The sequence below is a fragment of the Canis lupus genome, chromosome 21 (genome assembly GCF_048164855.1).
Source record: "Canis lupus baileyi chromosome 21, mCanLup2.hap1, whole genome shotgun sequence".
In the NCBI taxonomy this organism is placed as follows: Eukaryota; Metazoa; Chordata; class Mammalia; order Carnivora; family Canidae; genus Canis; species Canis lupus.
Genome location: NC_132858.1, coordinates 29,080,793 through 29,098,288, shown reverse-complemented (window position 1 = coordinate 29,098,288; position 17,496 = coordinate 29,080,793).

Sequence of the window (17,496 nt, the reverse complement as noted above, 5' to 3'; positions counted from 1 at the left end):
CACCTCATTTTACAGATGAGGAGACTGTGCTCTCTCCTGGGACTTAGAATGTCCTTCAGGTAAATCATTGGCCGTAGACAAGGTACAACTGACATCAGCTCATGGTGACTTTACAATCACCTTTAGAATTTACCCCTTAAAGGTAATGCTTATTTTTAATAATAATGATAATAATAATAAGGCATAATAATAATAAGGTAATGCTTATTTTTAATAATAAGCATTTTTAATAATAATGATAATAATAATAATGACCACATTCTTCTTCAGTAATTCAATAATTATTGAACAGCAACCAGCATTTGTTGATTGTGACTGTCTTGCTAAGCACTGTTCTCTGAGCTTCAGTTATTAACTCTTGCCCTTCATATCGAATCTCTGAAGTAGGTGCTATTATTGTGACCATTTTACAGATAAGGAAACTCAGTTACGGACATTAAATGATTTGCCAGAATTCACATATGCCACAAGTGGGAATACGAGGATTTGAACTCTGGCGGACTGAGTGCCCACTGCACTGAATGAATGTTTTACTCACAAGATGATTTTTTGAAGATCAGGAGTAAACTATCTGCATGTGTTCTGATCAGTGTTGTTGTTAGTTCTAACCCTTTCTCATTCTTGGGTCTCTGTTTTGTATGCCACATTATTGGAAATTATGGTAATGTAAATAGATCACATCATATGACTCGTGTGCAACGTTCAAAGGAAAAGTTCCTGCCCTGAACTCTCTAGGTCTCATAACATTTTACTCAAAGTCCTTCCTGCCCTTGTCAGCAGCAGAATCAGCAGCTGTAGCCAGGAGTGTCAGTAAAGAGGCTTGATTAAATATAAATACATCTATGGAGTCATATTTAAGGCAAACTTTTTAGGTCACTGCTGTTGGGAATAGAAAATGATTTTGGATTCTGAGTGTGAGATTAATTTCTAAATAAATGAGGCTGAAAAAATAGAGTACATTGCACCTATGGGTACCCTGAATCTAGTGACTGAGGAAAAACATTAAGAACAGTTTTAAAAACCACGTGGGGGTAGGCTGTAATATCTTTTGTTTATCTTCCCTCATAAAAAAAAAAAAATCCCAGCCAGGAAGATCGTAAGTGAAAAATGTATAATAACTTGCACTAGTGGCACCACTTAAATGAAATAGAAATTTCTTCCTTCCACTCATCTAATTCTCTAACTATAGAGGAAAATGAATAATATAAATAGAATGTATTAAACTCAAAATTTACGCTTGAAGTTTTCTGAAAGCATTTGGGCTTGAAAGATAATTTGAGAAGATTTCTGGTTCTGACCCAGATGAGGCCTCCAGGTCTTCCTCCTTACAACTAAAGGACCTGTGCATAACCCAACAAATGAGCACAGAAACATGTAAAGGCGGAAAGAAGTTGGGCTGCCTACAAGCCTTGGAACTTGAGGAGCAACATAGACCTTGAGTTTCCTGTTTCCTCATTGGCCCCCAAATATTCAAGACCGGGCCTTCAATTTGGTACAGTCAACAAATCAAGGGAAGCTTTGAGAAAGCCTGTCACCCATAGTCAGTTGACTGAGCAAGTGGTGACCCATGAGAGCCAGAAACCTTCTTGGCGATACTTAGGCTACTCAAGCCAAACACCCACACAGAAACCGCCGCCCCTTCCTCCATAGTTCTAGGAGGGTTGAGTGAGTTGTTAAGGTTCCCCTCCATCAAGCCAACCCTAGGAAGCAGATTCACCCACCTTGTGAGGATACAGTGCCTAGCAACGAGCTAATCTCCATCCCAGCTCAACATACACAGGCAGGATTCAGCTTCTCTAGCCAGCTATGGTGGTGTATGTGGTTCTGAGCGGGGAGTTGGTCTTCATCCCCCAACCAGCAGGAGGCTGTGGATGTCATATGGTAGAGCCCAGTGGTTAGCTGAATCTCCACCATCTGCCCCATGACGAGACTCCAATAGATGGTGAAAGTAAGAGGAAATCAGTACCTTACTTTCCTCCACCTCTGGTGTCAGTGGGATCTAGACCTCCCGAACCTCCTCCTCTTGGCACCTCCAAGAGTTACCAAGGCAGTGTGAGGCAGTGGGGCTTAGCACACCACTCCTGGCCATATCCAGCTCCTCACCTCTGTGACAGAGGTGCAGTGGGGAGCTGAGTCTCCACCCCTAGCTGGCGTCAATGAGGTGAAATGAGGTGGTGCCCAGTGCTGCTAGTTGAGGCTCTTGATATCATACCCTCTATTAACTGCATTTCTTCCCCATTTTTCAGTTTCCCACTGCTCTGTAGATGATTTTTCAGCTCCCAAATACTTATCCCAAATTCTTGCCTCAGGGTCAACTTCAAGATAAGACATCATAATATTTACTGAGATTTTCCAAGTCAAGAGCATTGAAGGAGTGGCTGCATTTCTGAAAAAGTAGTATCAAGTAAATTGCCTCTATTGTCATGGAGTCAACATTTCAGTGGAGACAGATTCATCATGTTAGAAAGAAATTAAAATAGGTTAAGTGCTATGAGGACAAATGAAATGACATAGGGACAATCTAATGCTAATGAAATATAAGGCCCTTTGAGTTTAATCATAATTTCATGTCATTATCCAGGTTTGAACCCAGGCTTACAAATTCCTTCGCCACTCCAACTCTTTCTAGAAGGCTTATCAAGTAGGATGAAAGCAACATACATTTATTCATTCATTCATTGGCCAAATAAAACTTTATTAAAAATTAATATGGGTCAGGCACTGTATTACACAGCTGACATTATGCTGGGACCATGATTTATTGAATCAACCAGAACATAATATCAGAGAGTGAAGTGTTGACTTAAATGGAAGAGAACAGAGGAAGAGAGAAAGCTCCTTCCTAAGGAGAAGAATAGGAGGTTTTAGCATCGAGGGAAGCACAACCCCTCTCTCGCCACCACCCGCCCCCCGCCCCCCGGAATAAGACAGAAAATATCAGGATATAAAGATAGGTGATTCTACTCTGAATTTTCAGTACCACATTTGAAAAAGCTGAAAGGTTCATAGGGGGAAGAAAGGATAAAAGCTATAAAAATGTACTTGGAAAGTACATTTCAATTTATTTCAGTTCATTATTCTTTATCTACCTCATCTAAATAGTTCCTTTAAGTTAAAAGGATGGAATTGTGGAGTAGTCAATAGGGACCACAGAGGCAGGAACTGTACCTTGTTCAATGATGGAATCAAATGTCTATGCCATTGTGTCTCTGCGTGTGCCCTGTTTTAACCTTCAAGTCTCAGCATCCAGAGATTTCTGCCGTGATTAGCAAATGCCAGATCAATTGAAGAATCGTTGCACTGGATGGCAAGGGGTTAAATCATCCCTTGGAGACCGAGAATAGATTCTGATATTGGTTTTATTGAATCACTTAATTCTCTTTAAAGACGGAGAGAAGCCTAACTGCGACAAATGTCTGGAAGCCAATAGCGCCATTTTATACAGGCTTTTCCTTCTGGGATTTGTCACCTATGAAAGGTCATCCTCTGGGTTACACTAGCACCAAATGAAGGATTTTGTTTTTTGTTTGTTTGTTTTTTTGTTTGTTTGGAGGGTTTTTTCGTGGCTTCTATATAATTTTTTTTTTTTTTTTTTTTACTTTTCTCATTTATATCATCACAACACCAAGATAGAACAGACATTGGTTTCATTAGTTTCTCCGGCATATGTTCTCAAATACCTACAGCTATTCTTGTGCCTACTTTAAATTTTTTTTTATTTAATCAGTTGCATACATCACCCAGTGCTTATAAAACAATTTTTATTTAAGTTCAATTTAGTTAATATATAGTGTATTATTAGTTTCAGGGGTAGAATTTAGTGATCCATCAGTTGCATATGATACCCAGTGCTCATTACTTTGAGTGCCCTCCTTAATGCCCACCACCCAATTACCCCATTTCCTTACCCACCATCCCTCCAGCAACCCTCAGCTTGTGTCCTATAGTTCAAAGTCTCTTATGGTTTGCTTGTCTCTCTGTTTTCATCTAATTTTATTTTTCCTTACCTTCCTCTATGTTAATCAGTTTTGTTTCTTAAGTGCCACTTGTGAGTGAAGTCATATGGTATTTGTCTTTCTCTGTCTGACTTATTTTGCTTAGCGTAATACCCTCTAGTCCCATCTGTATCATTGCAAATGGCAAGATTTTATTCTTTTTTTCTTAAGATTTTATTTATTTATTTGACACAGAGCGAAAGAAAGAGCATAAACAGGGGGAGTGGGAGAAGGATAAGCAGGATTCCCAAGGAGCAGGGAGCCTGATACAGGGCAATCCACAATGCTGAGATCATGACCTGAGCTAAAGGTAAATAGTTAACTGACTGAACCACCCAGGCACCCCAAGATTTTATTATTTTTGATGGATGAGTAATATTCCATCAAATATGGAATTTTATTTGATGGAATATGTATATATATGACACATCTTCTTTATCCATTCATCTGTCAATGGATATCTGGGTTCTTTACATATTTGGATATTGTAGACATTGCTGCTATAAACATTGGGATGCAGGTGCCCCTTCAAATCCCCATGTTTCTATTCTTTGGATTAATCCCTAGTACTATTGCTGGGTCATAGGGTAGTTTCATTTTAAACGTCTTGAGGAACCGCCATACTGTTTTCACCAGTTTGCATTCCCACCAACTGCCTTTCTCCACATCCTCACCCACATCTGTTGTTTCCTCTCTTGTTAATTTTGGTCATTCTGACTGGTGTGAGGTGATATCTCATTGTGGTTTTGATATGTATTTCCCTGTTGCCAAGTGATGGTGAGCATTTTTTTCGTATGTCTATTAGTCATTTTTATATTTTCTTTGGAGAAATGTCTGTTTATGTCTTTTGCCCATTTCTTGATTGGATTTTTTGTTTTTTGGGTGTGGGGTTTGATGAGTTCTTTATAGATTTTGGATACAAGCCCTTCATCCGATAACACATTTGCAAATATCTTCTCCCATTCTATTGTTTGCCTTTTAGTTTTGTAGATTGTTCCTTTTCTAGGCAAAAGCTCTTTATCCTGAAGAAGTCCCAATAGTTCATTTTTGCTTTTGTTTCCCTTGCCTTTGGAGACGTGTCTAGCAAGAAGTTGCTGTGGCCAAGGTCAAAGAGGTGTTCTCCTCTAGGATTTTGATAGATTCCTTCTTGTCTCACATTTAGGTCTTTCATCCATTTTGAGTTGATTTTTGTGTTCCTGTATTTATTTTTATTACATTGAACACAATTAATCAAAGAAATTATTGTTTAATATTTATCTTCACTGCTGAAATTTACTCAGTTTCGTAAGGGCAGAACCTGTCTTGTTCATTACCATCAACCACGTTGTCCAGTTTTCAGGAAAGTGCTTTGCACAAAGTAAATATTTGTTGGATGAATAGTGGAATGCTAAGAAAGCCATTTTTAAATGGATGTATTTTAAACTATAGTACATTTAAAAAGTCTGATCTCTCTCCCATGCCCTCCCCTGCCCATTTTGATTCATTAAATAGGGTCAGGGCTTATGCTTTTCATTTCTAACAAGCCCAAGAATGATAATCAGGCTGCTGATTTGTGCACCACACTTTGGATAGCATTTTTCCACATAATGTTGGATCACTGTATGACCTAGGTAAGGAAACCAATGGTAAGGTTCCATGTCCACACTTAAATCATTGTGGCCTCTGCAGACCATTTAAGATACTGAGCACAGAAATCAGGGATTTCTGGTGTCCTCATATAAAGAATGAAACTCTGTAGCAGATCACTGTCTCCTATATTATGATCACTATCTACTTAGGCCCAGAGCAGAATCAGCCCAAGGGATTATGAATTCCTTGGATATTGATATTCTGGACTATCCAGAGCACATCACTCTATTTTGGAGGATGAAAATACTCACATCATGGTTTTATATTTCTTCCTTTTGTATCAGTTTTAAGCAAGCCTTCCTAGCCACTAATTTGTTTCTGAGTTTTGAAGGACAGTTTTTAAGGAACATGGAGTTCATATTCATCTGCCCTTTTCCTCACCATCCAAGATTGATTCCCAAATACCACATGTTAATTCGTGCCTAAGAGTGCGCAGAGCTATATTGCTTACTGGCATGAAAAATGGCTTATCTGTCTACTGCCACTTCTTGTTGTAATTCTCATAATGTCCAGTTTCAAAGAAATTTAAATTCAACTCAGCTGTGATATTTCTACAATGACTGACATGTTAGTAGCTGTTTTGAATTGAATGAGTTGCAAATTACTGTACCTACTACTATCTTGAGGAATGGTTGTCTTAAGTTTTGAGAGAGAGAAAACAGTGAGGAGTTAATCAAGGAAGTTAGTGGGGAAAAGGTAATAACCTATATATGGGAACTCTTGCAATTGCTACATGTTCCTGGTCCCATTCTTTGGAGGCAAAAGTAGGCTGCAGTCCCTGCACTTTGAACATTAAAGAATCTTTTCTGTATCCTTTTCTGGAGCTAGACTGTGAATGTTTGCTGTTTTAGAAAACAAGGAAGACAATGGAATAACCATCTTTTCTCAATCTGATCTTCAGCTCTTTAGCTTCACTGATTTGGAGCTCTACAATCTGCCATTCCTCCTCATGGGGACTAGGGCCTTATGGTCAGTGCTGTTCTTCCCAGTCATAAGCTGATTTCCCTGGTCCATACAGGGCGTATTTCCTGCAAAGCATCTCCAAGTTTCCAACCTTCTATAAAAAGGAAGAAAGAAACAAAGAAACAAAACAAAACAAAACAAAACATACTTTAGACAGTAGGATACTTGGTAAATCAACTATTGTGAGAAAGTAGATTTGGACTTTCCCTCCAAGGTTCTAGTTTGCCTCTTGATATCACACTTTGTTCTTAGAAATCACAAATTTCTCATTCCTTCAATGGAACTGAAGAAGTCTCTATGTGAAAGATTATCATGAATCCCAAACTCGCATCATTGAAAATTTCTTATCCAGGGTTCTGAACTGAAAGTGTATCTCCTCTCTCTTGTTTATACTTCATACTGGAAGAGATTGTCTCTTCTTGTTAATCCTCTAGTTTATTTTGTTCTAAATTTCTAGACTCCTGTCTATTAGTAGATCTCATTGGCTCTTTATAGAGACTTCGGTAAGTGGGATTTTCCTACATCAATCTTCTCTTCACCTCCTACATTAATCTTCTTACCGCTTTCTCTTTTGGACATTGACAAATTAATGTCTCCCCCACCCTTAGTTCCTTTAAATACACAACCCACCTTCTTCAGCTAAATAGAGCCAGGATATCACCAGCTCCAAACCAGTGAACTTGAAACAAATGACCCTGACTTCCTAGAAACTTTGTATTGAATAAACAGCCTAGATTTCTGTTTCACCATGTGATTCACTGTCTCTGAGAAATGTTTTAGAAAGTAGGCATAAGGAGAGCAGTAACAACCGTACTTGGTATCTGTAAAGAGTCCTTGCTAACCAGTGTCATTACCAATGTAAAGCTTTTGAATATATTTTTCAGTAAACATTTCTTAGTCAAGGTACATAAGTGTTCTCATCTAGCAAAAGAAAGCCAGCCAGTGATGCAAAATATAAAAGTCCTTGGTTGAAAAAGCACTGGAATAGAGAATACATCACATATAGATGCTCAGAAAATATTTACTGACTTGGATAGCACAGCAAATCAACTAAGTTCCTTAGAAAAGTACATGGATATCCAGCTCAATGTTTCTCTCCAAAAGTTCCCACTGTGTATGCGTGTAGCACAAAGTACAGTTGTACTTTGTACACAGGAGTGGGGGGCTGAGATGCCTTTATTTCTTTACCTTCACTCCGTAGAAGCGAGAACACCTCTCCTCCTTTGTCTAATGCACTTGTATGATGATTTGGAAAATAATACAAAGAAGGTTGCTCCTTGAGGCAAGAGAATATGTCATATTGAACTCTATGGCCACAGCACCTAGCAGTATGTCCGGATTGTAGTAGCTGTCTGATGGATACTGACTGGATGAGAAGAAGACTGGAGGGAAAATAAGCAAAGCCATAAAAGAACTCTCCAAATCACACCCTCTCCATTCAAATATTCATGAACTGATGAGGCGGAGAAATTGTTCTGCTCTGTTACAATATCTGTCCCCGTTCCCTCTTCCACACATGTAAGCAGCAAGCACTTACTGTCAGATTGTGACCCTGGGGAAGTCATTCATTTCCACTTGAACCAGCTGTTTCAAATAACTTGTGCATGTTGCGTTTACCAAAGGAAAATTATACCTTTTTTTTCTTTGATTTACTGAGGGATTTTTATTTGGAAAACATTTACTTGTATCTTTCAGCTGTTGTGATAGATTTCACAGCAGTCTCCTCACTATGAAAGAGGAACCCCTACAAATTCCTAACCTTCTTCAAGGCCTCTTGGGGTGCCAGGGTGCCAGGCGAAGGGGAACATGGAGGGATGTGTAAGGGGAGTACATTGTTATGGAATCACTTGTGCCACGTCTGAGCATATGTATTGGAAAGCAACCTGTAGGAAGGGAAATAGTCAAGGTGGGGTTCAAATATTAGATTCAAAATTTTAAGTTATTGGGTCTTCCTATTCCACCTCTGTGAGAACAAATGTGAATAAGATACACCTCTATACAGCATATGCAATGTTTCCAGTACATAACAGGCGCTCAAAAATTGTAGGTACTATTTTAATCATTCAGGAAAAAAAAAAACCTTTTAAATAAAGAAACATTAAAACTTACATATCACTAGGGACATCATTAGGGAGCACTTCAGATTGTTTTTCCAATAGAGGTGATGGAATTACACCAACTTAGTAATACTCCACACTCCACATTCTCTTGCTAGGTCCAACTTGTAACAAATAATTTGCATTTCTAGGGGGCAAGTTCTTTGCCTGTGGTGTCAAAAAATAGTCCCAGCATACAGTAGATATTTAATAAGCATGTGTTTATTAAAAAATGTGTACACTAGGAGAATGGACTGTGATGATGATAAACAATAGTGCGACATTCATTAGTAGGAACTGACTAGATGCAGAGCTTTAGGTGTTATAGAATATAAAAATGAATGATGGAGACACTGCCTTTGCATGAATTGGTAGTCAGGGTATATAGGACATGTTCCAGGAAAAGTGAGTCATTTTGTGATGCAACATCAGATTTGGGGAGATTTGAGATTTAAGGTTAGATATATTTGGAAATGTAGAATGATACAATATAATAAATGACCTTGAATTCTCAGAAGCCCGGCAAAAATGTTTGATCCAAAGGAAAGGCTGATCAGATGGGAGCAGTTAGGGGAATATTAAAATAGTCTAGTTTGCTGGTTTTCCAACTATGAAGTACAGGAAATACAGAGAGACGAGTGGTAGTGCTCTGTGATCCATACCCTTACACTGACCAGACTTTGTCTACTTTAAAATCAGTTATATATTGAAAAATAAGTAGTCTTTGGAAGAAGGGAGGAGACAATCAGCTCTGACTTAACATGTCAGGGGAAAACATAAGTCAAATTTATTAGTTATTGGACAATTTCAGTTCAGAGTTTGGTGAGTTAGAGTGAAAATCAAAAGATGGTCATAAGAGCCCATGCTGAAGTAAAGATGAAATTAATCCAGAAAAAAACATACAAGAGGAAGACTGGCTTTGATGAAAAGATGAAAAATTCTAGATACAAACTAAAGTGAAGCCAATGAATTCATAGGGAGTAGAACAAGGGATTTCACAAGCTAAATACTGCAACACAGGGATTCTCCAAAAGTTGCCCATAGACATCTGCCAAATTGAATTGATCAGAGTTGACTTGGCAGCTTTAAAAAATTACACATTCTTGGGCCTTTGCCTTTTGAGATTCTAATTCTGGAGATCTAGGGTAGATCAGGGAAAGCCGTAAATTTTCTTTTTTTATCTTTTTATTTATTCATTTGTTTTTAAAAATATTTTTATTTATTTACTCATGAGACACAGAGAGAGGCAGAGACACAGGCAGAGGGAGAAGCAGGCTCCCTGCAGGGAGCCCGATGCAGGACTCGACCCCAGGACCCCGGGGTCACGCCCTGAGCCAAAGGCAGACACTCACCACTGAGCCACCCAGGCATCCCAAGCTATATTTTTTTCTAAACATGCTTCTGTTTTCTGGTAGACAGCCATTGGGCAGAATCACTGATCTACTTCAGCATCCTGAGATGTCCACATGGATTTTGGCCTAATTTGGGACCTTAGAAATAAACACTAAACAAATAACTAAAGGAAGAAAATATAAAAATGAAATCCACCAGTTTTTTTTTCCATCGACACTTTTTTTTGTTGTTCTCTCCTAATGATTAAAAAAAAAAAAAAAAAAAAAAATTTCCAGTCCTGACAAGCTGAAGTTTTGTTTTGGTGTTTTGGTGTTTCCTTTCAAGGAAGGGAGTGATACTCCATTTCTGTCATGAAAAACTTCCCTTCCCCTGCTGAAGCCAAGATACCAATTTTTTTCTTGTAAAGGAAATTAAAATGTGAAATTAAGGACACTACCATTTTAGCATTTGAGGTAAGTGTATCACATGGCCCAACTATCTCATTTAAGGAAGTTGAAAATGTCAAAGGAATTATCTGGTTTGTTTTCTAGGTTAAAAGCTACTTAGAGGCCAGGATGATTTCTTACTTAATTTTGTATTCTCTGTACCTATTACGTTTCAGGTTCATGGTAAATATATATAAGTTTTATGTGCTATACCGTCTTACCCAAGATGTTTATTTCTTCTTTCCCTCTCTCTCCTGCATATGCACATATATGCACACATGCGCCCGCGCACACCTACATCACATATCGATCACTGGCTATGGTCCATTTGCAGTCAGTGTAATGTCAAGATTCATCACCTTCCAAAGTGTGGCTTCACTAGACAGAGCAATGATCTATTTCTTTTTTCAATAGACTACTTTAAAAAAATTGTCACATAGAGAGATAATGAAGAATTCAGTAATTTGCCATTTTCAGAGAATGTTTTCCTATTTTTCAGTTCTTTCTCAATATGGGATGGGGTGAAAATCTCAAGGTTGTAGAATTTCACATGAGGTTGTCTGTGAAGTTAGGCAATGGCTATGTTGAAATTACAACTTAAATAATAATCAGGACAATAGCTGAGCAATTTTTTACCCCAAGTGAAATTAGAAGGAGAAAAAGATTAAAGGAGATTCAAAAGGAGTAGGGAATGTTTCAGATTTTCCTTCAGACTTTGAAGATATTTGCAGGGTTTTGATTGAATGATGGTGAACAATATAATAATCCATACATTTATAGAGAACTTTCCAATTTGCAAAACACCCTCAAAAATCTTATCTCATTTAATTCACAAAGCAATACAATATCGTGATTCCAATGGATATTAGTTTCTTCCATTGGTAGATGAGGAAATTAAGACACCAATGATTAATCAGAGACATTTGGGCTGAGTTACTTTTCTTGCACTTGGGAAGTTTTTTTATTCCTCTTGATCACATAAAAATCAATGTGGGAGAAAGATAGAAGGCATGCTTTGCCACTTTTTTTAAATGGCCAGGAAAGACCATCTTTGAGAAGATACCATGTGATGGTATTACAAGCAACACACTGAGCCGTGCCATCAAAAGTGATTCTGGATGGGCTAATAACTGACTTCAAGCAACTCCATTTTGCTTTTGAATTACATTTTTATCTTGGTGAAGACAAAGAACACAGCATTTTCAGTCTTCCTTAGCAGCTCTTAGATCCATAATAGCCCAATCCAATTAAAGGCCTATTCACTTCCACCATTACCATTACACTAGGTTGCTCTGCAAAGATAAAAGTAAGTTGAGCAAGGCAAATCCCATCTGAAGATGAGCAGTTCTGCCCATTTATTGACATCATCCTTGTCTTTTGTAGATTGGCTTGGCATTCATTTCATGGGGCTTTCAGGAGTGATTGTTTGCTAAGTGAATGAAAGAAAAATTGAAAGCATCAATGTTTACCTGACCTAAGACTTACATGGCAATAGCTACGACCAAAAGCAAATTAATGAACACATTGGTCACAAACCATAGAGGCAAATGTTTGGAATGTCTGAAAAGTTTAACACTTATTTTACACTACATTGGGGACATTTAAGAGCTTTGATCTTAGCCTATAATAATCTGGGAAGAAAAGAAAGGAAAGGAAATGAAATCTTAGCTACACATCTAACAAACTGAATTTGTGTCTGATAATGTGAAATATTTATTTAAGCCAGCACAGCAGAATATGATAATCCATGGGCTAAAAATGGGGGACATGAGTTCTAGATGTTACCAGTAGTTATCAGTGTGCTTATCCTAAATCATTGGAGCACTGTTGGGTTTGATCTAGAAGACCAAGGCAAAACAACTGTTCTGCAGTCAGAAAACCTAGGACAGGATTCTAAAATCTACAAGGAATCCCTCACCCTGCTGAATGTAGATAAATTATGCACAGACCCAAACATTGATATTATGCCTATGACCTAAGGCTGAAACCACAAACCTTATTATTAGCCCTTTCTCTGGAGACTTCCTAGACCAAGCTAATTCCTAATTGAGAGATAAGCTTAAATCTCATTTATCATAGACATTCTGGCAACATGTGAAACCCAGGTTCTCATGGAGGCCAAGAAAAATGCAAATTCTAAGTTACAAAATCCTTCATCATGTCAAAGTTCTGGCCTCAGTGCACTTCCTTGTTCTTAATCTTAACCCACTCTCTGGAGATAAATGAAGATGAAGTAGGAGTAGAGTGGAATGCATGTAGTAAGAATTATTGAAATTTTATAAAAATATCTGACAAAATGCCAGGCATATAAAAACATTAAAGTTCAGTTATTATTATTATTATTATTATTATTATTATTATTACTATTATTATCACCAGCAGCAGCAGTCACAGCAAAACCATCTTAAAGGCTAAAGGCAATTTTATCGACTGAGTTAGCAACTTTGAATGTAATCTCTGTTCTCAAATGACACAGTATGAACTTTGCATCTATAGGACATAAATTAAAGGCACAGTGTCTTTCAACTGGGTAATCCAGGACATATGATTCCATCAAACAAGACCTGAACCTTCTCTGTGCAAAATATCTATCAAAACGTCAAGATAGCTGTACATCTGCATTCCTATAACTGACACCCAGTTTTTCTGAAGCATAGATCAATGCCACCCAGATGTGGGTGTGAACAAACAGAACAGGCTAAACTGGCTGTCCTCAAATAAGTCCCTCAAAAAGAAAGATGAGATTCGATTATTCAAACTGAGCTAGGTACCCTATAGCCACCAGTTATCTTGGAATCACTGTCAAGTATACCCTGCAACTCATATAGGTCCCACCTGGGGAGAGGGCAACAATGGTAAAAAAACAAAAACTCTTTCCAGGGGCATCATATGAACCCTTGAGAGTGCAATTTTTGTGTAGAAGTCAGACATTAACTTGCCTTTCTTCTAAAAACATGGTGACTGCCCTTTAGAGGCCATAGAAATCCTTAAGTGTTTAAGGAAACAGTACCAGCAGGTCATGTAGCCCTCAGATGACTACAGAGATTCTTTCTTTCTTTCTTTCTTTCTTTCTTTTCTTTCTTTCTTTCTTTCTTTCTTTCTTTCTTTCTTTCTTTCTTTCTTTCTTTTTCTTTCTTTCTTTCTTTCTTTTTTCTTTCTTTCTTTCTTTCTTTCTTTCTTTCTTTCTTCTTTCTTTCTTTCTTTCTTTCTTTCTTTCTTTCTCTTTCTTTCTTTCTTTCTTTCTTTCTTTCTTTCTTTCTTTCTTTCTTTCTTTCTTTCTTTCTTCCTTTTCCTTTTCCTTTTTTTTCTTTTCCTTTCCCTTTTTCATTTTCTTTTCCTTTTTTCTTTTTCTTTTCTCTTTCAGAGATCTCTTTTTAAAGTAAAAGTACCCTGGTTTACTAAGGGAGTTTCTTGGAGGGAAAACCAAAGGTATTGTTATTTTTGTGTACCCTGCAAGCATTTATCTTGATGGGAGGGGCCATCCACTTAGATAAGCTGGTCAAAATGTATCCCTGAAATGCATAAAAGTCAGATTCAACTCACAAGCCAGAGTTGTTAGAGTGATCAAATTACCCTAGAATTTCTCCTTGCAGGCCAATCTCATGCAATCACTGAGACATTTCTGTACTTGGCTTAAAGCCATGGGCCAAATGGACAAGTCAATGCAGACTCTTAAGGAGAGAATCACCTATTTCTAAGGTAGATAGTGATAATTTTTGGATTTGTTCAACTTGTTGGGTCCAAGACCAAAGGAACATGGTTAAAATTACCATTGTAGGATGACCTCATCCTGATACCTGGAGTTCTACTAATATGAGCCTTTATTCAATGCTATATGAGAAAAATTGAACTGATTTATTTCTAGACAAAGCTTTTTGGATTAACTGGAGTGGTGATGGATTATCATATTCATGGGAAAGTTTTCTAGAAGCCAAGACAGTGTAGGAAAGAGGTGTAAATATCTTGGGGAGGCAATTTTCCATGTGCTCCTATTTCCACATGTCTTACAAGCAGAGCCATTGACTCCTTTTATTCTATAATATCTTTTCAAGGACGTTTGTAGAGCAAACTGCCTTGGAAGATAGAGATAATATGTCCCTTTAGATAATAGTGCAGGTTTGTTTGCCGTACCATATAATAAAGAGTTTATCTCTGTTGGGCAAAAATTAAGTAGCTTCATTGCCTATTATCAAAGATTTGGGTTCTCTAAGCTGGGATTCCTGTGGTATAAACACACATTGCATATGTAGATGTCACTTGGCTTTTTCTGTGTTGTTCTACAGGATTTGAGGTTCCAAGAACAGCAGAAATGCTGATACTCTAGATGCTGCTATTGCTGTGAGTAATAGTTCTTCTCTGATCCAGGAGTCTTCTGTCTTTTGCCACCTTTCATTAAATTGTGACAGGCTAATAACCCTTAAAGTATTAGTGGCATTAATATGTAAAATTTATTCCTCATTCACACACATTTTGCTAACAACCCCCCCAGGAAGAGTTCCTTATGCAGTGAACTTAGCCATCTAGGTCTAGGCTCTCCATTTGTGCCTCCACACTCATTTCAGGGGGTAAGAGAGTATTGGAATACTACATATAAGTTTTTCATTGCCTCAACATAAAAGTGATACATGCCAATTCCACCCACAGTTCATGGGCCAGAATTATTCAGATGACCCCAAACAAATAGGAACCTGAGAAGTGTAATCTTTCTTATGTTTATAAAAGATAGTGCTTTCTGATTTCCTATACAAAATTAGAAAAAAAATTACCTTTATACCCCATTAGCAAAAGAAAGTCAAAATTGAGTCTTTATCAGTTCCCACTGTCTACACAGGGAAAATAAACATACTTAACCAAAAAAAAAAAAAAAAAAAGAAAGAAAAACCCCACCCTATAGGTAGGATGGTGGTCAGCTGGTTATTCCTGAAGGGGATGAGCTGCAGGCATCACGTAAGACTCCTCTTACACCTTTCTATGAGATAATCTAACAAATGATGGCAACTGTCAGCCTCAGAAATGTTTGTATGAATATTTCAGAGACCATTGTAAGTATATTTCATATACATTATCTCATTAAATCCTCATAAAAACCCCACAAGTAAAGTTTTATTATGATTTTTATTTTGAAAATGAGGAAAAGTAGTTAAGGAGAGGTTGCCCATGGATTTAAAGCCAGTGGGGAATCCTAGCAGTTTAGCTCTTGAGTACAGACTCTTCACCGCCTCTATCTACTGCCACTGTCATATCAATGTACTACTAAGAAATGCATTGGACAAGGTCTACTAAGTGGTTGCTGTCTCTTAGAATCCTACAAAGTCTGTCTCACTGTTTAAAAGAAATGAGCTAAATAAATTTGGGTCCAGTTCCAAATATATCAAATTTTAGCAAATGAATATGCTAGAATATAATTTTGAGCGTGAAGACTTTGTGGTCAATCTGGGTTAGTTTTGTACTCCATTTTGCTTTGTAATTTGCATCGCGAAGACTGATGAGACACTTCGAGGTCTTGGTTATTGGCTGATGTTTGCCTTATTTCAAGAGTACATAGGAAACCTATCCATATTTTAAAACTATCTTTCAAAATATGATTGTGTAAGGCATGATTATATTTGGGGTAGTATTCACGAACTAGTGAATTAAACTGGCAACAATGTTTAAATGTTACTAATTTAAAAATATAGGGTAATATATTGGCTATATGTTAAATAATAATGATTTCTTATAGCATATAATATATTTTCAAAGGAGTTTTATGTCTACTATCTGACTTAGGGTTTCAAACATCTGGTTAGTGAGGTAGAAAATATATATTGTTATCACCATAATAGAGATGGAGAAATTATGGCAGAAGTTAAATGGCTTTATTTATTTTTAACTCTAAGTCAGGTTAGGCGACAACGAAATGAGATCTTTCTTAGATGTTAAAGAATGTGCAGTCTCCAAAAGGTAGAACAGTGAGTCAGTGATGGAATTAAGCTGAATCAAATATAATTTGGTTAAGGTTCCATCAGGATAATATTCTGATGCTCTGGTTCTGACCTAGTTCAATTAAATATGAACACAGAGAAAAGTGACAATTCAAACTGGTTTGGTTCATGGTTTGATTAATTGTTAATATCTTTAGACAATTAAGTACATTCATGATCTTTTCCCAGTTGTAGACACATGGCTTGGTTGTAAGTAAGTTGCTAGTTGAATTGGAGCACATTTAGGAAGGAAGTAGTGCTTAATTTTTAAGAGCTTATGATGTGTATGCTTCTTTATCACTTCATCTCTATTAGCTCTATGAAATACCTATCATTATCACTTACAGATAAAAAACTTAAAACATTAAGTTGGTTCAGTCACTCATTTAGAATTGGTGGTGAAAATTAGAATTGTTCCAATTTGTTCATTTTTATGACTTGGATGCTCATATGACTTTATCATACAGCATATGACTTTTACGTGTATGAGAGTATGTCCATTCTTTATGGGGAACTATTTCTGATTAACTTTCTATTTGTCTGCACTTAATGAGAGTATTCTCTATGCAGAACTTCATGTCATGTTTCATGTACCCAAATAAGACAGACTGAAGACATCAAGAAACTTTGTAAAAAAAACCTATATTTTAAGTTTATTATTTTAACAGCACAGTAAACTGTTTTCTGTTTTGTTTTGTTTTGTTTTTTTAACAATGCTCACATCTGTATACTCTGGTAAATTTATTCCAATCATATCTGTTTACTGTCATACAAATATGGTCCAGATATTATGGACGATGCCTGAAGTCCCTAGGGAAAATCAATTCAAATTCATGGAAGAGTGATTTAGAATAAGAAAGGAGTGTAGAATTCATAATTCTACATCTGGATTTGGGAGAATTACCATTTAGATTCAGCACTGACCCTGACTCAGGAGATTTGTCTTGATATTAAGAAAGCTTTTTTTGTATTACCATCATCCCTTCAAGCTAGGGTATTATTGCATCTTTGAAAAAAATTGCAAACTAATAAAATCTGGGGGAACTCATCAGGTTTCTAGAGAGTTTGAATT